Below are 7616 nucleotides of genomic sequence, written 5' to 3'. Positions count from 1 at the left end.
TATTATTGCTTTCTTGTATGTTTGGTAGAGTTCAGTACTGAAGCCATCTGGGCCAGACGTTTTCTTTCATGGATGGTTTAATTCAATTTCTTTAATAGATATAAACCTATTCAGATGATATATTTCTTCCTCCTTTGGTGAGTTTTTGTAGTGTGTGTCTCTCGAGAAATTTGACGAACATATAACATATGTTTGTCAATTATGTGTCTCTCGAGAAATTTGACAAACATATTGACATGTTTGTCAATTATGACAAACATAACAAAATTATGTCATAAAATTATTCATAATATTCCCTATTATCCTTTTAATGTCTCTGTAGGATGAGGGATGTCTCCTCCCTCATTCTTAATCCTGTCAATGTGTCTTCTTTCTTTTTTCTTGGTTATCTTGGATAGAGGTTTATAAATTGTGTTATTCTTTTTAAAGAAAAGACTCTTGATTTCATCAATTTTACAGACTTCTTTTGTGTTGACAGTGTAATTAATTTCCTGCTTAATATTTATTATATTCTTCCTCCAGCTAGGTTTGGACTTTATTTGTTCTCCTAATTTTCGAGGATAAAAACTTAGGTTATTGATTTTAAATTTCTTTAAAATGCATTCAGTTGGTATTTAAATTTCCTCAAAGCAGTGCTTTAACTGCCCACCCCATTTTAATATGATGTATTTTTTAAATATTTATTCATGAGAGACACAGAAAGAAAGGCAGAGACACAGGCAGAGGGAGAAGCAGGCTCCCTGCGGGGAGCCTGTCGTGGGACTCGATCCCAGGACCCTGGGATCACAACCTGAGCTGAAGGCAGATGCTCCACCACTGAGCCACCCAGGTGCCCAAAGACTGTCTTTCCTGTTCTTCCTTTAAAGCTGCTATATCTGAGAGGGTAGGCAGAGAAGCAGAATAATTAAAATACATGTGATGAATATGTGATATATAAATATATGCATTAAAAGGGCATTCTTTAAGAGTCGGGAGTGATGTGTGAGGTTACATTAGTATTCCCAAACCTTTAAAAGCAGTTAAGTATATCCTAAAGGCTAAATGACATACAATACAAAACGGGAACCTCAATATTTATTAAATACAAAAAGCTGATGGAAATAACAGCATGAGCAATATAAAATTTTATAATCATTGAATTGGCAAAATTAAACATAATCATGTCAGATCTAGAGAGAAGTTATATTTGAAGAGAGTTGAAGGAAGGTATCACATTAGTAAGATACCTTGGGACTCATAGCATTCAATGAAATGATCATTAAAAATTGAGAACAAAATATTACAGTGACAAAAAAAAACACAGAATGTACTTGATGGAGAATATTTATTTTTGCTTAAAAATATCCCATAATCTCACATAGTACCATGAATTAATTTGCTTAAAATATTCCATAACATCTCATAGCACGTTGTAAATTAATTCCTTTATATTTTTTGCAGATAAGTCTTTTCACACTTCTCCTTTTCCTCATTCATGATCATGCAGCTGAATAATATGAATAAATTTTTCTGCTTAGGTTGATCCAGGAAGAAAGTAGTGTTTGTCACTTTTTTGCTTTTCTTCTTGGGGATGTAGTTGGGTAACTTTCTGATTATTACTACTTTCAAGTCCAGCCGGGCACTCGGGAGTCTGGTATACTTCTTCCTTTTCCATTTATCCTCATCTGACACCTGCTTCTGTACTCCCATAGCCCCTAGAATGATTATGGATGTCCTTTTGAAGAAGACCACTGTCTCTTTCAGTAAGAACATGATACAAATTTTTTCATTCCGTTTCTTTGGCTCCCTGGAGATCTTCATCCTCATCCTCATGACTGCTGACCGCTATGTGGCCATCTGTAAGACCTTGCACTACACAACCATCATACGTTGACGGATCTGTGCTGTGCTGGTGGCTATGGCCTGGGTGGGGTCCTGTGCACATTCTTTAGTTCAAACATTTCTGGCCTTGAGTTTACCGCTCCATGGTCTCAGTGTGATTGATTGCTATTTTTGTGACTTGCAGCTTTTGTTGAAACTTGCCTGTGCAGACACCTATGTGATCAATCTACTTCTGGTGTCCCAAAGTGGGGCCATTTGTACATTGAGTTTTGTCATGCTGATGTGCTCCTATGTTATATATAACCTTGCAGTCTCTGAAAACCACAGTGCTGAGGGGAGGAGAAAAGCCCTCTCCTACATCATTGTGGTCATCTTGTTCTTTGGTCCTTGTACATTTATATACATACATCCTGCAACCACCTTCTCTGTGATTAAGATAATAGCTTTGTTTTATATAATTGGAATACCTTTGCTCAACCCTCTGATTTATACTCTAAGGAATGCAGAAGTGAAAGGCATCATAGGAAATTATGGAGCAAGAAGGTGATTTCAGATGACTGGAGATGAAAGGGAGTTTCAAAATTTTCTTTATAGTTTGAATTTGTTTAGAAGTCCAAAAAGAATATAACCTTATTAATGAGGAGCTAATACAATCCTGTCTTTGGACATGAACAGTACGTCTTTCAGGAAAATAAGTAATATGAATACACACACTCATTGGTGTTAGGTCCGTTTTATGTAGAGGAATAGACAGCGTAAGGTACAAACAGGTATGTAAGGTCTATAGCTTTAGGTGTTCTTCACCATTCTGTCTCTGCCTGTCTTGCCTGCCCAGTCACTTGTGGTTTTGACCTACTGCTTTCTCTGCCCCTCTTCGTGTTGACTCCTGGTGTTCCGCCTGTACCACCCTATATGTTTGCATCCACACACTGGAGGTTTTCTCTCTTCCAGGTTCCTGTATTAGGCACTTTTGTGTCATCATAGCTGACCATGAACCTTCAGTTTAGTTGTTCTTCCTGGCTTGGTAGGAAGTATTAGATTCAAATAATTATAGGAGCTTCACATTGTAAAGGAAAATATGTAATCTAATAATCTCCCAATTTGAGGGGTTATATTCCAAAATCCTTTAAAAAAGGATTTATTTATCTATTTTAGACAGAGAGAGAGGGAAAGAGAGGGACAGAGAGAGAGAGAGAGAGGGAGCATGAGCAGAGAGGTAGAGGAAGAGGGAGAATTTCAAGCAGACTCCCTCTTGAGCATCGAGGTGGAGATGGGGCTCGATCCCATGATCCTAAGCTAAAATCAAGAATCAGATGCCACCCAGGCTCCTCTATATTCTGAAATCATATGATGTGCTTACCTACATCTTTCTAGAACAGTACCAGAACTTAGAAAATTCAAGTTTCTTAATAGTTCTTTGCTATTAGGAAAGGCTTTAATGGTTGAATTTAAATACATCAGAGTATTCTTTTGGTAAAATCAAGTTTATGCTTTTATATTGATTCCTTCTAATTTCAGGGGTGATAGGTTTCTCTTGAGTTATACCAATTATAGTGATTTGTTTATGTTATTTGTTATTATGTTTATAGCATAGATGACCCAAATTAAGAATGATAAATTTATGTGGTAGAAGTAGAGAGTGTAAGCAGTAAATAATAGTGAATTTTAAAATATTAATTACTGAAACAATAAATGAGAGGATATTTAGGCTTTGAAACAAAAATATTTATATCACAGATATGAATTCTGAATTTCCATTCTAGATAAGAAAAAACTGGTAGTAGTAACAAAAATCACTGGTTGGCAAAGATTCAAGGATAGAGGAGAAGAGGTGACTAGGCCGAGCAGAGGACATTTTTAGGGAAGGGAAGCTATTCTGTATGATGCTGTAATGGTGGATACATGACATAATAAATATGTCAAACTCCATAAAACTTGACAACACCAAGAATAAATCCTAATGTAAGCCATGGACATTAGGAATATTGTACCAGTATTGATTTACCGGCGGTAACAAATGTGCCACACCACTGCAAGAAATAAGAAAACAGAAATTACTAGGGGCAGAGAGTGTATATGGGAAATAACTGTACTTTTTGTGTCATGTTTCTACAAACCTAAATCTGCTTTAAAAAATAAAATCTATTCAAAAATATATTTGTGACAATATGCCATTATGTCATTGCAGTCTTTAAAAAGATTTTATTTGAATTTTATGCAAATTTATTATATAAGTACATCTTTTAAGCCACATTTTGATTCCCCCAAATCCATTACAATTTATGCTATACAAATCTCATTAATGAATATAAAATATTAAATTTTCTGTGCATACCTTTTTAAAAATCGAGATATTCTAAAGTTGCAAGCACGAATTTGAATGCTGTGACACCTCATTCATAAAGAATTTCAGCAAAAGGTGTTAGCTACATTTGACAGGACAGTCTTTAATATTTTTTAAGTTTACATGTTTTTCTCTTTTGCTTTCCATTTGCTTTCTTCTTATAACATGCAACCTTTGTCAACATTTTCACGTCAATAAACATAGAAGTGGATATAATTTTTTATAAATAATTTAAGGCTCAAATAATAGCAAAATATGTTTGGGTTTTACTATTAAAATATCTAGATCTATCTTAGATTCTGATATGGAATAATTCTATGGTCTACCTCTTGAAAATCTCAGGCAGGATTTTGTGTAATAAAGATGACTGAGAAAGTTTGGCATCTAAAAAATTGTCATCATAAGAAAATAATTTGGGGATGCCTGGGTGGCTCAGTGGTTGAGCTTCTGCTTTTGGCTCAGGGCATGATCCTGGAGTCCCAGGATCAAGTCTCACATCAAGCTCTTTGCAGGGAGCCTGCTTCTCCCTCTGCCTGTGTCTCTGCCTCTCTCTGTGTGTCTCTCATGAATAAATAAATAAAATCTTAAAAAAAGAAAATAATTTGTAAGTATGTGTGGTGACTCATTAGCTAGACACATTGAGGCGACTATTATGCAACATATACTCATATCAAATAATTATTTGTATACCAGAAACTAATATAATGTTATACATGATTTATATCTCAATTTAAAATAAAAGACAATGCTCTCAACTTATTGAACATAGCAAACACTGTAAGAAGGCCAAAGTGAATGGGATCCCTGGGTGGCGCAGCGGTTTGGCGCCTGCCTTTGGCCCAGGGCGCCATCCCGGAGACCGGGGATCGAATCCCACGTCGGGCTCCCGGTGCATGGAGCCTGCTTCTCCCTCTGCCTATGTCTCTGCCTCTCTCTCTCTCTGTGACTATCATTAAAAAAAAAAAAAAAAGTCCAAAGTGACTTCTGTGAAAATTGTTGGTTTTATAGAATGCTAAACTCTCATGAACATAGAATGTGTGTCGCCTGGGTGGTCAGTTAAGCATCTGCCTTTAGCTCAGGTCATGAGCCCAGGGTTCTGAGATGGAACCATGCATCAGACTCTCTGCTCAGTGGGGAGCCTGCTTCTTTAACTCCCTCCGCCCCTTCCTGCTCATGTTCTTTCTCACTCTCTCTCTCTCAAATAAATAAATAAAATATTTTTTTAAAGGCCTTTAAAATGAATCTGTGTTTTGATTATCTGAACTTCTGTTTCATTTTTAGAGAGAGCTTTATTTGGCCCAACTAAGTAAATAAACATTATAGTACATGCCTAGGTGAAAAGTTTTAATCTGGACTATTTCTGTTTATTTGTGAATAACCATTGAGAATGTGTGTCCACTTCCACTCTGCTGTAATAGCTCTAGTTAATTTTACCTTCCTCATTATTTTTTTCTCCTCTTTATACGTCTGGTACAGTGCTTCCAGACTGATTATAACTCTTGCGTTTTACTTAGACAATCTAAAATGCTTTCCATATTTTTACCATCTTCTTTTTTTTAAGATTTTATTTATTTATTCATGAGAGACACACAGAGAGAGAGAGAGAGAGAGGCAGAGACACAGGCAGAGGGGGAAGCAGGTTCCATGCAGGAAGCCCAACGTGGGACTCGATCCAGGGTCTCCAGGATCACTCCCTGGGCTAAAGGTGGCACTAAACTGCTGAGCCACCCGGACTACCCCTATCATCTTCCTTTTAATAAAATCCTGTTATCTAGCATCTTCTCTATAATGATCTTTGCCGTTTCTTAAGCAACCTTTTTAAAATCCTATTAAACATGCAAAAAAGGCCTTTCATAAATTATTTATTTTGGTAGAAAATCTTTTTCAGATATATCTTCTTCATTCTAGTTACAAAATTTGATACATCTATCATGCCATAGTGTATATTTTTAATTAATAAACTTTATTTCTTAAAGCAGCTTTAGCTTCACAGGAAAACTGAGCAAAAAGTACAAATATTTCCCATATAACCTGTCCCCACACACAGACAACCTCCCCTACCAGAGTGATATATTTGTTAAAATCAAAGGAATCTATGCTGGCACATCATTACCTCCTCAGATCGAGTTTTCATCAGGCTTCACACTTGATGTAGTACATTTTATGATTTGCAATGTATAATGACATGTATCCACAGCTTTAGTAACATACAGAAGTGCTTCATGCTCTAAAAATCCTCTGTGATCTGCCTTTCCATTCAACCCTCCACACTAACCCTTGGCAAACACTGATGTTCTCAAAGTCTCCATTGTTTTGCCTTGTCCAGGATTCATATATTTTCAATCACATAATATGTAGCCTTTACAGATTGGCTTTTTTCACTTATTAATATACATCGAAGTTCTCTACATATCATCTCATTCCTTAATAGCTCATTTCTTTTTAGTGCTGAATAATATTCTATTGCCAGATGAACCATGATTTATTTGTCTATTCACCTATGGAGGGACTTCTTGGTTTCTTCCAAGATGTTTGGCAATGATGAACAAAACAGCTTCAAACATTCGTATGAGCCCAAATATGTTCACAACATATAATTTGGTTTGCTTTTGGTTTTAGATCATGGTCTAATCTGTCTTTTGCTAGGCTGTTGTTCTTTTCTCTTTATAGTATAAAATGTCTTTGGTTCTGGATCCAATAGCTTCCCATTTACTTATCAATTTTAGGCAGGTAGGGGTTTATCAACACTTACACTTTATTATTGATTTTCTTAAGTTTTACAGAAAATGTTTTGTATTCTGGTCAATAGGTGGAATAACAAGAAATTATGTTTTTAGCCTCCTGAGTTATTGATTTTTGCTCTGTCTTAACTAGGTATTACTATTATTTTTAATATGAATTCAGGAAAAATGATCATCCGGAGCACTTTAAAACAAGTTCTACTATACAGATTTCTTTGTTGCACAGCTGATTTTGGAATGCCACTAGAGGATGTATAAATGAATATTCTATCATAAAGATATTCATGATGATTTAAAGTCATTATATTAATTATAGATTTCAATTTCATCACTAGTGCAGAATGTGTATCACTATAAGCACTGGCATATAAGTCCAGGATTTTTAATAGAATTATCATTAAAATTGTTTTGCCTTTATAATTCACTGACCAATTAGTGTTGCCTTATTTGCTTTAGCTCAGACAGATTTTTCTGCAGGTAACCCTGTCCACATCTCCATAATACTCCATAAAATTAAGCATTCAATTAATTCTGGTATGTGGCAATTAATATTCATTTAACTATTTATTTAAATTTCTTTCTTATTCCTCTTTTTTTATGCATTCATTTCATGATAGTGATGGATAAAGTCTATGAAATATTTCTAGCTTGCTTAGTCACATCAAGCCCTTTTCTTTTATAAAGTTGCTTAGCTATACTGTTTCTTCAAA

The 7616-nt window shown here is 35.4% G+C and overlaps 1 pseudogene; it reads left to right on the top strand.

Annotated features, from left to right (window-relative positions):
• The first annotated feature begins 1480 nt into the window (after window positions 1-1480).
• On the top strand, window positions 1481-2388 carry LOC144293304 (olfactory receptor 4C16-like; annotated as a pseudogene).
• Window positions 2389-7616: the final 5228 nt, after the last annotated feature.

Source organism: Canis aureus, chromosome 21 (assembly GCF_053574225.1).
Source record: "Canis aureus isolate CA01 chromosome 21, VMU_Caureus_v.1.0, whole genome shotgun sequence".
In the NCBI taxonomy this organism is placed as follows: Eukaryota; Metazoa; Chordata; class Mammalia; order Carnivora; family Canidae; genus Canis; species Canis aureus.
Note: the sequence above shows the minus strand (reverse complement) of the source record. Positions and strands in the feature narration are given on the sequence as shown.